We start from the raw sequence: 14556 nt of genomic DNA, 5'->3' as shown, positions 1-14556 counted from the left end.
TTCCCCTAGTATTAGAAAACTCTAGAGCAACCAGATTCTGAAGAATTGTACACAAGAGGAAATTAGGTAAGTTAGAATATTACTAAATGTGTTGTGGGACCTCAGAAGATTTCAGAAGTCTTCTTCACAGAGGACAATATTATATCAGTTCTAAGCAGGGAAGAAAGAGGGCAAAAAAATTTTTTTGACACCCCACTCTTGTCTAAAGCAAATAATGAATATGTGGGAAATGTAATCACTAGTTCAAGAACTAAAATCTTGGAAGGAAAAAAAAAGAGAGAAGAAAAAAAATTTAAAAATCAACAAAACATAAAATGAACATGACTGTAATTTTTTTCAGACAATCAAACAAAACCCTGAAATCATTATAAGTTTAAATCATAGGAACTGTAGCTCATCTTGAGAAGAGAAAAATAAAAATAAAAAGATGCAAAAGGAAATTCTTTCACATGTACAGAGAAGTCATGATATCTTGAAATCTGTGTATTACTTAAAAGAATTTCAGTGCTAGAATCCAGAAACACACTCTCCTCACAAAACCTAGACAGCCAAAGGGCTGAACAAAACAAAAAACATCAGTACCAAAGCTGCTATCTGCTATCTTACTCTCTACAATAGTCAAGAACTATATAGCTAAATAGGATGGACAGACATACAGGGAAGACACTAGAACTCCCTGATGATTTGAGAAGGCATTAGAAAACTTAGAAAACATTTGGTTAAAAAATACATAAGGAAAAAATGATCAAGGCAAAATATCTAAAATAAATTGGATCCAAGTTTGTTTATGTTGGATGTCTGTATATACATAAAAGAGAAAGAAAAAACCCAAATATACCTAAAGGTTAAAAAAATATATGAAGAAAAATCCATTTGGGGGGCAAAATAAAACAGTTTAAGAAACACAAGATGCTAATGGGAAAAACTTAGCAATCTCAAAAAGAACATTAACTCTTATGAGATAAAAAGTAATCAAAAATGTACTGATAAAACAATGAACGACATCAATCTGTACTCTTACAGAAAACATGGAGTTGTATGTAAGATTTAAAAAAAAAAAAAACGAGGAGTTTAGTTTTATTTTCTCTGTGTATTTGCAAAATACTTAGGACCAACACAGAAACAATAATAAAAGCTCCTGTGAAAAAAAATTACACTTAAAAAAAAAAAGAAAGAAAAGAAAAAGACCTGAGAGGGATTAGTGCCTTAGCCCTAGGGAGCTATAGCAAATCTGATTAGTCCAAGGAATTGAAAAGATATTAGGAAGATAGAACAGGAGGTGAGAGAATTAGAAATTACTGAGGAAGAAGGCGTCGGAGTGGGCTATGAGGGGAACTGGAGCCTGGGGGGGGGGGTGTCTGGGTGGAGGCAGGGGTCCCCACTGGTAGCCAGAGGGTGGGGGTCATGGAGGCCCAGTGTATCCACGAGGAGGCACCAGTGGAGGAGGTCCAAGCATCCCATGTGGAGGCATGGGACCTGGGTGACCTATGGGAGATCCAAACGGAGGCCCTCAAGGGGGCATGTCCATTGGAGGAGGTCCAGGATGAGGCATTCCAGGTGGTGGTTGGGGTGGCGGATGCCCCCCCAGAGCCCGGGGGCCCAGCATGTGGGTGTCCTGTGCCATGAGGGCCATGGTGGGCCAGCTGCATCTGAGACATCCCTGGATGGGGCATCCCACTCGGTGGGAATGGGTGAGGATGCGAGTGTCCATGTCCAGGATGTCTAGCCCCTGGGATTCCTGCTGATGGTGGACTGTGTCCTCTAGCCCCGGGAGGCATAGGTGGCGGGGGGCATGGCTGGGGGTATCCCAGGTGGAAGGGCTCCAGGAGGCAGCACTGGGGGTGCCAAGGACCCAGGAGGAGGCATGCCTGGTGGAGGGAGCCCAGACCCCAAAGATGATACGACAGGATTGGGGGCTGAAGGCAGAGGGGGTGCGTCTGCAAATAGCTGATGAGGGTGGTCAACCTGGGAGAGTGGGTTCTGGGCTGCCAGAAGTCGTTCAGCTGCTGAGCCGTGGCGCAACCCCTTGAAGTCCTTGAAGGCATAGGACGCAGTGATGGGGCAGTTACCGAGATACTGCCTGTTCATGGCCTCGGTAACTGCATCCAAAGCATCAAATGAAGCAAAATTAATAAGGGCATAACCTTTGGAGTTGCCTGTATCAGGGTCCCACATAATCTTGGGTGGTTGTAAGATGACCCAAAGGCGTTGAAAGTATCATGAAGCAGCTTCCCATCAATCCATGGGTCCAGATTGTCAATGAAAATGTTGGCCCCCACGTCCAGGTTGTTGTTGTGAGCCGATGTCTTGTTCACTCTTATTGGCTTCCCATAGAGTTTGATCATGTTCATGATCTTAATGGCATAGTCAGCATCTTCCCCACTCAGGAATTCCACAAAGCCATAGCCTTGGTGCTGACCTGTGACTCTATCCTTTGGCATGTGGGTGCTGACTACTGGCCCTGCCTGGAGAAAAAGCTCCCACAGCAGTGGTTTGCCAACCTTCTCATCCAGGCCCCGATGTAGACAGTGGCATCCTGGTTCTGCTTGGAGATCCACCCTGCTGCCATGGCGAAAGAGCTCCTGCCCTCTCCAGGCCTGTACATAAGATTCTTAACTAATGTTTTCTGGATGATAATACTACTTTTTTTTTTTCATTTTCTTACACTATTTAACACTTCCTGAATTTTCTTCAATTAACCAAGATTTTAATTAAACAAATATTGATTTGTACCTTCCATAGTCTGAGCACTGTGCTAGGTAGATGCAATAGATACAATAGTAAACACTAAATATGGTGCCTGCCCTTCAAGCACTAATTGAATAGAAAGAGAATTAGCAATGCAGTGTAAACAAGTTCTATGACTGATAGATATTTGTAAAACTAAATATGTGTGTGTATGTGTGTGTATATATATATATACATAGGCTCAAAAGGGCTCAGTATATATATTGAGCCCTTTGAGTTGTCTAGCAGGAAAGAACTCAGCAAAATATAGTTTATATAAAGAAATGGTTTATGATAGAGTGAGTAGGCATTTAAGTAATGTAGAAAACAAACACACATTTCTAAGTCTGCTGTATTAGGAGATGTGGGACTTTGGAATAGGGAAGTAGGATATTATCTGAAAGGCAAGCTAGAATTTCAAGAGAATATTCTATCTCATAGACTGTGTGAGAGCTGTATTGATGACAAGAATAGGGGAGGGGGACAGAGACAGAGGGACAGAACAGAAAGAGAGAGAGAGAAAGAGAGAGAGAGAAAGAGAGAGAGAGAGACAGAGAGAGAGAGAGAGAGAGAGAGAGAAGAGATAGGGGAAGGGGGAAGGAAGGAGAGAGGAAAGAAGATAGAGGTATTCCCACTAGCTTAAGAGCCCAGACATTCCAACTTCTCTATACTCATCTGAGCTTCCTTACTTTCTGGTGTCTATCTCACTGAAACATACTGTTCCTTGTCCCAATTTCTTGGGTTAATTTTTAGAGTCATTTTAATTCTTCAGCAAGCCCTCCTTAGTGATTTGTCATTTGGATCATGGAACGTCTCTACAGTCTTTACATTGTTAAATTTAAATGCTAATGCCCCTCATCATGGGACAACCTTTACCTGTGGCAATTACACATGAACACAGGGGAACTATTTAGGTTCTAAATGAAATAGCTAATCTCTTGTTTAGTGACACTGTACTTAAAAAAAGGAAAAAAATATTTTGAATCAGGTGTATGTTCTCAAATTACCTAATGGCAGAAAATAAAAAAGAAGACAGAGAAAAGAGAGGAAATTAACATGTGGATATTTTCCATCTTTAAAAAAAAAAAAACAAATATGGTTGGGAAAAATGTTATTTGAAAACTAGTTGCAGATACTCCTAGCCTCTTACAAGGATATTAGTTTGAGAAGTGAAAGGATTTTCCAATGAATTCCCAAACATGAAATTCAAAACTCCAAAAGGAATTCTTGTCCTTTATGATTGTTATTTTAGAACCAAATTCTATGAGTGTGTTCATTGTCTGGTGACTCCTGATGATAGGGCTTTTAGCCTGATTCTTGACAATCTCAATAAACACATCTTCTATCAATCACACACTTCTCACTCCCCTGGAAAGTAGGATATAAACACAAATTGGTTAAACCCAGTCTCTTTATTCTCTGATAATGCCGAACTTATACCACAATTATGTGCACAATTGCAACACTATCCCATGGGAGTGGAGTTGTGGCATTGTGTCCAAACTCGTTCTATGAGGCCAGCATCACCTTAATTCCAAAACCAGACAAAGACCCCACCAAAACGGAGAATTATAGACCAATATCCCTGATGAACACAGATGCAAAAATTCTCAACAAGATACTAGCTAATAGGATCCAATAGTACATTCAGAAGATTATTCACCTTGACCAAGTGGGATTTATCCCCGGATGCAAGGCTGGTTCAACACTCGTAAAGCAATCAATGTGATAGATCATATCAACAAGAGAAAAAACAAGAACCATATGATCCTCTCAATAGATGCAGAGAAAGCACTTGACAAAATACAGCATCCATTCCTGAGATCAAAACTCTTCAGAGTGTAGGGATGGAGGGAACATTCCTCAGCATCTTAAGAGCCATCTATGAAAAGCTCACAGCATATATCAATCTCAATAGGGAAACACTGGGAGCCTTTCCCCTAAGATTAGGAACATGACACGGATGTCCACTCTCACCACTGCTATTCAACATAGTACTAGAAGTATTAGCCTCAGAAATCAGGCAACAAAAAAGAAATAAAAGGCATTCAAATTGGCAAATTGGCATTCTCTTTGTGGATGACATAATACTGTACGAAGAAGACCCCAAAGACTCTACCCCAAGATTGCTAGAACTCATACAGCAATTCTGCAGTGTGGCAGGATATAAAATCAATGCCTAGAAATCAGTGGCATTTCTATACACTAACAATGAGACTGAAGAGAAATTAGGGAGTCAATCCCATTTAGAATTGCACAAAAAAGCATAAGATACCTAGGAATAAACCTAACCAAAGAGGTAAAGGATCTATACCCTAAAAACTACTGAACACTTCTGAAAGAAATTGAGGAAGACACAAAGAAATGGAAAAATATTCCATGCTCATGGATTGGAAGAATTAATATTGTGAAAACATCTATGCTACCCAAGTCAATTTACACATTCAATGCAATCACACGTTCAGTGCAATCCCTATCAAAATACCATGGACTTTCTTCAGAGAGTTGGAACAAATTATCTTAAGATTTGTGCGGAATCAGAAAAGATCCCAAATAGCCAGGAGAATATTGAAAAAGAAAACCAGAGCCGAGGGCATCACAATGCCAGATTTCAAGTTGTACTGCAAGCTGTGATCATCAAGACAGTGTGGTACTGGCACAAAAACAGACACATAGATCAATGGAACAGAATAGAGAATCCAGAAATCGGCCCTCAACTCTATGGTCAACTAATATTCAACAAAGCAGGAAAGAGTATCCACTGGGAAAAGGACAGTCTCTTCAATAAATGGTGCTGGGAAAATTGGACAGCCACATGCAGAAAATGAAACTAGACCATTCTCTTACTCCATACACAAAGATAGACTCGAAATGGATGAAGGATCTAAATGTGAGACAAGAATCCATCAAAATCCTAGAGGTGAACACAGGCAACACCCTTTTTGAACTTGGTCACAGCAACTTCTTGCAAGATACATCTATGAAGGCAAGAGAAACAAAAGCAAAAATGAACTATTGGGACTTCATCAAGATAAAAAGCTGCTGCACAGCAAAAGAAACAGTCAACAAAACTAAAAGACAACCTACAGAATGGGAGAAGATATTTGCAAATGACGTATCAGATAAAGGGCTAGTATCCAAGACCTATAAAGAACTTATTAAACTCAACACCCAAGAAACAAACAATCCAGTCATGAAATGGGCAAAAGACATGAACAGAAATTTCAACAAAGAAGACATACACATGGCCAACAAGCACATGAGAAAATGCTCCGCATCACTTGCCATCAGGGAAATACAAATCAAAACCACGATGAGATACCACCTCACACCAGTGAGAATGGCGAAAATTAACAAGACAGGAAACCCACAAATGTTGGAGAGGATGTGGAGAAAGGGGAACCCTCTTGCACTGTTGGTGGGAATGTGAACCGGTGCAGCCACTCTGGAAAACTGTGTGGAGGTTCCTCAAAGAGTTAGAAATAGACCTGCCCTATGACCCAGCAATTGTACTGCTGGGGATTTGCCCTAAAGATACAGATGCAGTGAAAGACCGAGACACCTGCACCCCGATGTTTCTAGCAGCAATGTCCACAATAGCCAAACTGTGGAAGGAGCCTCGGTGTCCAATGAAAGATGAAAGGATAAAGAAGATGTGGCTTACGTATACAATGGAATATTCCTCAGCCATTAGAAACGACGAATACCCACCATTTGCTTCAACGTGGATGGAACTGGAGGGTATTATGCTGAGTGAAGTAAGTCAATCGGAGAAGGACAAACATATGGCTTCACTCATATGGGGAATATAAGAAATAGTGAAAGGGAATAAAGGGGAAAGGAGGGAAAATGAGTGGGAAATACCAGTGAGGGTGACAGAACACGAGAGACACCTAACTCTTGGAAATGCACAAGGGGTGGTGGAAAGGAAGGTGAGCGGGGGGATGGGGTGACTGGGTGACAGGCACTGAGGGGGGCACTTGACGAGATGAGCACTGGGTGTTATACTATCTGCTAGCAAATCGAACTCCAATAAAAAATATACAAAAAAAATTTGTGTTCAAACTGTTCATTATTTTTTTCTCTAAGTATAACCCTTAAAAAAATCACAATTAAAAAACTTTAGAATAATCTGCATTTTTGTGGTTAAATAAATCAGTGTGGATTCTTTAAATAATCCATGAGGGTCTTATAGCTGAGATTCAAATATCCAGGTTGTGCTTGATCATTAAACAGGGTTTCACCTGTGGTTTGCGGGCTATTGTAAACCAAACCTCATGGAAACAGCCCATGTTTAAAACCTGTGATCCTTGGGGACAGAATGCATTAAATTGGCTTTACTCCTGCATGAAAACACTTTTCTTGCTTCTTCAATCAGCTATGCCATACATTCATCCCATGTATGGTGAACATAAAGGCATTCAATACGTCTAATTCTCTGGGAGCTGCTTCTGCAGTCATAAACCCAGAGAAATGAGTGAAAATAGTTCATGGAAACTCTTGGCCTGAAATGCCTGGTCATTGAAGTCTTCTACCTCTCATTCTGACCTTGGCCTCATTTCTGATCACCTTCCTCTGCATGTAGCATCTCACATCACACCTGCCTTCAGTTCCCATCCCGTTGTATTGGCAAAACCTCTGAGCTTCCTGCTCCCTCTGCTTGAAGGGTGCCACATGCCTAGCTCCTGTTCATCCATTGGATCTTAGCCTACATGTCAGCACAGTAAAGAGGCTGTCGTTATTGACCACGCAATAGAAATTAGTCCTCTATTTTATTTGCCTCAAATAACTCATCACAAGCAGCCACTATTCTATTTACTTCCTTTTACCCTGATTCCTTGTTTATTGTATATCTAAAATGTACGCTTGACAAATATCACTGTGGTTATATTAGCTATCTCATTTAACATTTTATTTCCATCCTATAGCACCACGTTTGGAGTAGAAGGGCGCCCAATAAATATTTTGGATGAATGCTCCCATATAAACCCAACTAGACAAAGTGAGGATATTCTGATAGGCCTGAACATTGATTATATCATTCTAGTATCATTCTGTTAAGAGACAATTAATGGTCTGTAAAGTCAGAAAAAAGGTAACTATTGAATTTATAGTATTTATTTGGTAAATGTGCTTGGCATATTTATGAAAATATGTTAAAACTTGCTCTGGATTTCTCCACCATTGAAGGATAAATGAAGAAAAGGTACTAATGTTTCTTTTGCATATGGTAATCTCTCTCTTTCTCTCCTCTCTCTCTCTCTCTCTCTCTCTTTCTCTCTCTCTCTCTCTCTCTCTCTATATATATATATATATATATATATATTTACCAGTGTATCAAGATTCTGTAAATATATATATATATATATATATTTACAGAATCTTGATACACTGGTCTTTTTAAAGATGAACTGGAGAAAATTAGGATGATTGAAGCTTTTGTTATAATTTTTTGGATATATATTTTGAATATATGGACAATTACAATGTAACCCAAAGAAATTTATATTTCTGAAACATTTCATTCCATCATACTTCTTTATTACATATTTTATGTCAATTTTAGCGCTTTTGTATGTTTCAGAAGTACTAAGATTTTCTCACTTAGTGATAAATTAGTTCCAATTAAGATTGTTTATTTATGAAATCTGTTTAACTGTAACTATGACAGTCATAATGGAGAGGAAGTCTGCAAATTAGTAGGATAGAAAAAGTTTCCCCTGGAAGAATGAAAGTGAGACATTGTTTGCTAGAAAAAGAATAAATGGGAGACAGCTAATAAGAAAGAAAAAAATTACAACTGTAAAAGAAAGTGAATAGGGCATCCTCTTCTAAGGATCAATGGTCTTCAAAAAAATAAAAGGCTGACAGATGATAGATGATAGATTAGATAGATAGATAGATGATAGATAGATAGACAACTTTGTAACATGAGAGGAATGGATTTACTTAAATTTTAATATTCTAACTGTAAAAATTGAAAATCATTTAATTGTATTGGTATCCCAACTTTTGCTTTGAAATTTTTCCAAACTGTGACATCCAAAAGTTTAAGAACTAGTTGATGCTAAAATAGATAGAACTAATACAAAAATGATAATGGAAGCAGAACTATCAGGGATTTATATCATGAGAATATATGAGATAAAATAGCATCAGAAGATTGGCCATCTACTTATTCACCTACTTATTCTGTGACAGACAATGAAGGTTGAGTTTGTTGCTTGAGAGAGAGGGGCACTGTAGCCAAATTTGTTTGCCAACCGTTAATTAATGTTGGGCTACAGTTACCCAGATTAATTTTCTCCAGCAAGAGAATAAGTTCTGTTTTCTATATATTCCAGGAATTTGGGGAACGGAAAAATGCCAAACCAGAAATACTATGTAAACTAATAGCTAACAGATTTCAGATAAAATTGAAATAACATGGACAGAACACTGCTTAGAAGGTGATGTTTCAAAGTTACTCAAACATTTTCGCGAGGTTGATTTGTAGGCTTGTGACTTTTATGGTAAAAATCATTAAATATTATTTATAATTCTGCTAATTGATACACACAGATCAGCCAAAAGAGAAAGTAGAAAAATATATTTATAATGTGGTCTTGGGGGATCCCTGGGTGGCGCAGCGGTTTAGCGCCTGCCTTTGGCCCAGGGCGCGATCTTGGAGACCCGGGATCGAATCCCACGTCGGGCTCCCGGTGCATGGAGCCTGCTTCTCCCTCTGCCTGTGTCTCTGCCTCTCTCTCTCTCTCTCACTGTGTGCCTATCATAAATAAATAAAAATTAAAAAATATATATATATATATAATGTGGTCTTGAAAACTTAAAGTTTCATGTTCTTAAAGGACACATAGTTGTCAGAAGGGCGGAGGGTGGAAAGATGGGTAAAATGGGTGAAGGGGAGTGGAAACACAGGCTTTCTGTTGTGGACTGAATAATTAACAGGGATAAAAGGTAGAGTATAGGGAATATAGTCGATGATAATGTAATAGTGTGATATGGTGACAGGTGGTAGCTACACTTGTGGTGAGTATAGCATAACATAGAGACAACTCAAATCATTGTGTTATACACCTGAAATTAATGGAACATTGTGTCAAATACAGTCAATTTTAAAAACTGGATAGGTAAGCATACAGAGATCTAAGCAAACTTCTTAGACATATAAACCAAAGAAAGAAAAAGGGACAGAAAGGCAGAAAGGAAAGAAATAAGAAAGGGAGGAAGGGACAAAGGAAGGAAAGGAGGAACTCCATCAGAACACTCAATCAGAAACTCATTTGGCAACACTAAATGAATTTTGGGAATAAAGTATTGTTTGCTTAGATGGGTATAGGTGTGTGTCTGCATCTATTTGCATGAATAATACATGCTTAATAAAACTTGAAAATGTTTGACATCACGCTTAAAAATGAACATTTATCATTTTTGTTTAGTGAATTTAAATTTCATTAAAAATAATGGCAAAAAAATAAATAAATAAAAATGGCATTTAATTATAAAACTATTTATAGTTCACACACTAATAGAAACCATGTTGTCTTTTTACTTGGTGCCGGCCGTTATGGAGCCATTGTTAATTCCTGAGCTACGAAGTAGTAATGTAAGTAAATGATAGTAGTAGTGATGCAAGTAAATGGGTAGGTTCATAATGAATTTGCAAAGAAGTCCTACCATGGTATTCGGAATAGGAAGTGATGGCTCAAACTATTCTCCCCATGCATGTAGGACCCCAAATTTAGAGTTGATATCACATAACAGTGAGTTTGCTGTACCTGTGGCTATAAAAATAAAATAGTAGGAGCAGACAGATGATTTTCAGAATAAATGGTAAGTCCCAAGTGTGGAAAAATATATATAAGACAAGACTGGAATTTAGAAGAGAGATCAGGAAAGAAGATTTACAGGTAAGTTACACCTAAAGAAGTGACTGGAAACCAGGTAAGTTGATAGGGCTCTGAGATGAAGAGCAGAAAAAAACTCTTCATCTCAGGGCAACAATGGAATCCCAATGGGTGCATATGCTTAGCCCACAAAAAGAGATAAAACTGGGTGGTGAAATAAGAAAATTAATAGAGCAACACTTCACGGAAGCCAAGACCATACTATACTGTAAATATAATCACTTGCCTTTGGCTAGTAGAAAACATGCACTAGCCAGCTCAGTTCCATCTTGCAATCTTTTTACTAACTTCAGTTATTCTCTTTAGCCATTCAGAACAATAATCAAAATGAAATGGGTTATCACTGATTTATTCTCCAGTTTTTTATGAGAACCATTAATTGTTTCAGGTATTGGGGTCATCTTTCTGACTTCTCTGAGGAGAGAGGAGCCCCACACAGTTTAAAATGGTTTATGACTTGTTTTCTATTTTGCATCTAAATTGATATATTGGTATAGATCAAAACTCCAGGAGGAACGGATAGCAACTGATGACTAGAAACTCAAAATAGAGCAATATGCATTGAAAACAGAGATGAGAAAATACAACTGGCCAGCAGAATGGGCCTCTGTAAGAGAGCTTTTTTTTTTTCACTGAGTGCCTTATAACTTACTACTCCTTCCCACCATCTGTCTTGGCACAGACAGCTGTAAGGACAGCTTTCCATCTAACTCTTTTTCTCCATGACCAGAATCTTGAAAGTTAAATTGGTTCCTTTTATTGTTTGCTCCTTGAATGGAAGCCAAACTAGCCATTCACTGCAGGTGGTTATCAGTCAACACTTGCAATTATGGTCCAAACCGGTTTTCCAACAGAAATCCATCACATTATTAAAGGCAATGCATAAAGTGTTTCTTAAAAGATTCAGGGATGCCAGCAAACTCACATCTAAAAGGATCTCTAAAAAGTTTCCCATGATGGTTAAATCTTCATAGTCCTAATTTTCAAAAGTTAGCTAGGATCACTTTAATGATTTCCTTTTTTTTTTTTTTTCTCCTCAAGAAAAACATTTACAAGAAGTAGGGTAGGGGTGTTTTGTTTTGTTTTGCACTTTCGTAATAAAATTTCTGGGTACTTACTCTGGGGACAGATCTTGTTTTTGACATTGGAGATGCAGCAATGCATATGATAGGTGTAGTCTCTGTTCTCAATTAACTTACATTCTGGTGCTTAAGAAAGATAGAAATTAGACACATACCTACAGATTAGTATGCATAATGTTAAATACTATGAAGAAACTAAGGCTAAAGAGATATGGAGTAACTAAAGGGGTGATTTAGGGGGCTATTTTGATGACTGAAGACCTATTTAAAGAATGAGCTTTGAAATGAAACTTAAACAATGGAAATAAGTGAGCTATCTAAATATCTGGGAGCACAATTATGATCATAGAAAAGCAACTAAAAGCCCTACTACAGACATAGAACAACAAAAGCAGAGTCTGTCTAGGTAAGTAGGCAATAGGGGAATGGTAAAGGTGATGTTAGGGAAGACGGGAAGGATAGAATTATTTACAGCCTTATGGTCCATTTAAAGAAATTTGGATTTTACCCTGCAGACAAAGGAAAATCCTTGAAGTATCCTCAACAAAGAAAGGACACAAATTGATTGCCATATTGAGCCTGCCCAGTATCTACGTGGTGGATTCATTGCTGGAGAACAGAGCCCCTTCATTCCTTCCCCACATAACTGCAAGGTATAGTGGTGCTGCTCTCCATGAAAAAAAAAAAAAAGCAGAGTGACAAATACCTCCACATTCGATAGGCCAAGTAGCTCCACCTAGGGAAAAGCTTTCACTAAAAAAGCAATCTGTGATTTCCAGTGGACTCCTGATGAGGTCTTTGTTAAGTGAAAAATATTTTCTCAGTTCTTACACCAGAACACATCTCCTCTCCCTATTATTCTAGCTAGAAGCAATAACAGTGTCCAAAGATGTGCGATTTTAGCAGGAGTAATAGCGCACATGTTCTCAGGTAGAGGACCTTTTGGAATGATTCAGAAATTACAGCCACACTTCTGCAGCGAAGAGGAATGGATATGGCAGTCCTCTGTAAACAATAATGCATCATGAGAGTAAACATTATTACAGAAGTTGAACACCAAATATGCTTAAACTAGAACAAGCACTTGCACTAAACTTCTGCTTCTTATCACTTGGCCCATTGAGTCTCGATTTGTAAGCAAGTATTAGAAAAAGATATTTGGTGCTGCAGTGACAACAAATCTATCAGAGTTAGGGGCTTTGAACTCTCTGAATTATTTCCCAAAGTAAAAACCTTGAGCCGCAGAGAGTCATGCTCACTTAGGGCATTTCTGGCAGAATAAATATTTTATAAAAGAACAATGGACATAATCAATATTGAGTTTGATGCACTCTTTTCTGGTGACTTTCAGAAGACACTTAATACGCACAAAATGAATTTTCTCCTTGTTTATATTCTTCACAATGATATTTATGGAACAAACTCTTTGATGCAGATACTGAATCGGCCATTTGCTCTTTAGCATAGTAGTACAAGCTCATTTCGCCAAAGGGGGAAAATTAAAACTACATGAAAGAGTAGCTCTGGAATGCCACGCTGATGTTAAGGTTACTCCTAAGATTAAAATATCAGTTTCAATGACTATGGAAAAAGTGGAAAAGCATTTTTTCCATTTAAACTTATCAGACTGATAATGCCAATGGGGAGACACAATTTCCCCCCTCAGCTGTGATTAGTCTGGTATGTAAAAAATGTATGGATGATTTTTCAAGGTCATAGGGACCCATAGACATACTGACTCCATTGTGTTGCAGAAACACAGATCCTGTTGTCTTGAAGAGATACTGTGGAGGCCTCTCAGGTAGATGAATGTACTGCTTCTGGTTTTGTTTGTTAGCTGAACACATAGATCAAAAAGCCAACATGTCTTTATGAAGCCAAGATTAGGCCCTATTTCTCATCCTGAGGGTCAGACTCTACGATGACAAGTATTTAATAATTTCTAATTTATAGCCTAATAATATTCATGGTACACCAGATCAAAAAGTTTTCATTCTTCCAGGTTTTGTCAAAGCTGGATATATCTTTGTTGTCACTCAAAACCAGAGCAGATCAAGCTTTGGAAAAGTATAGAAATTACTTGTTCTATATGATACTCAGGAATTCTAGCTTTTTGCATTCACAGTATGAAATTTAAATGGGATATGGATTAAAAATTCATTGTGAGGTTGTTTTCCATACTGGAGTATACAAAATTATTAATTTACCTTGAAAGAAGAAGGTTAACAGGGAATCTAGTCAAAGTACCTATGTCCCAAATGTTAATAAAATGACAGGAATATTATTTACTAACTTATAAAATAGAAACGATTCCAAGGCATTCCTGGAAACTTGAATAAAATAGTTTTAAAGCAAAAGGCGAGGTTTATTTTTATTTCCTTAACCTATTTGGGATAAATATTTATAATCATTTAACTATAAGCACTAGGTATTGAATTTTTAGATATGCATGTATATACAAGAATAAGAAAATTTTCATTCTGGTTCTCTTATTTTCTGGAATATCCATCAGTATAGGACATAGTGGGGCTTCCACTCTCCAGATATTTCTTTCTGAGACATTTATCAACTTTGAGTTACAAGTAACCCATTTAAATGCTGAGTGAATTTGATGTTGCTAACCTTTAGTACAGCTTAATAGCCAAGATTAGGACTTCATAGTTGCATTGTCTGGAGAAAACCCAGGCTCTGCTTCTTAGTTACTGTGTGATCTTGAGCAAGTTTTTAAAAATTTGTTTTTATTTTCTCCATTTTAAAATGTGAATATTAATATTACTCACTTTGGAGGTTAGATAGTGAGTATTAAGGGATATCGTATGTGTAAAATGCTAGAAAGTGGC

At 37.9% G+C, this 14556-nt stretch overlaps 1 pseudogene; it reads right to left on the bottom strand.

Annotated features, from left to right (window-relative positions):
* Positions 1–1295: 1295 nt before the first annotated feature.
* LOC112911579 (splicing factor 3B subunit 4 pseudogene) lies at positions 1296–2569 on the bottom strand (annotated as a pseudogene).
* Between the last annotated feature and the right edge of the window lie 11987 nt (positions 2570–14556).

This window comes from Vulpes vulpes, chromosome 7 (assembly GCF_048418805.1).
Source record: "Vulpes vulpes isolate BD-2025 chromosome 7, VulVul3, whole genome shotgun sequence".
In the NCBI taxonomy this organism is placed as follows: Eukaryota; Metazoa; Chordata; class Mammalia; order Carnivora; family Canidae; genus Vulpes; species Vulpes vulpes.
This window is presented reverse-complemented; position numbering and strand designations above follow the sequence as displayed.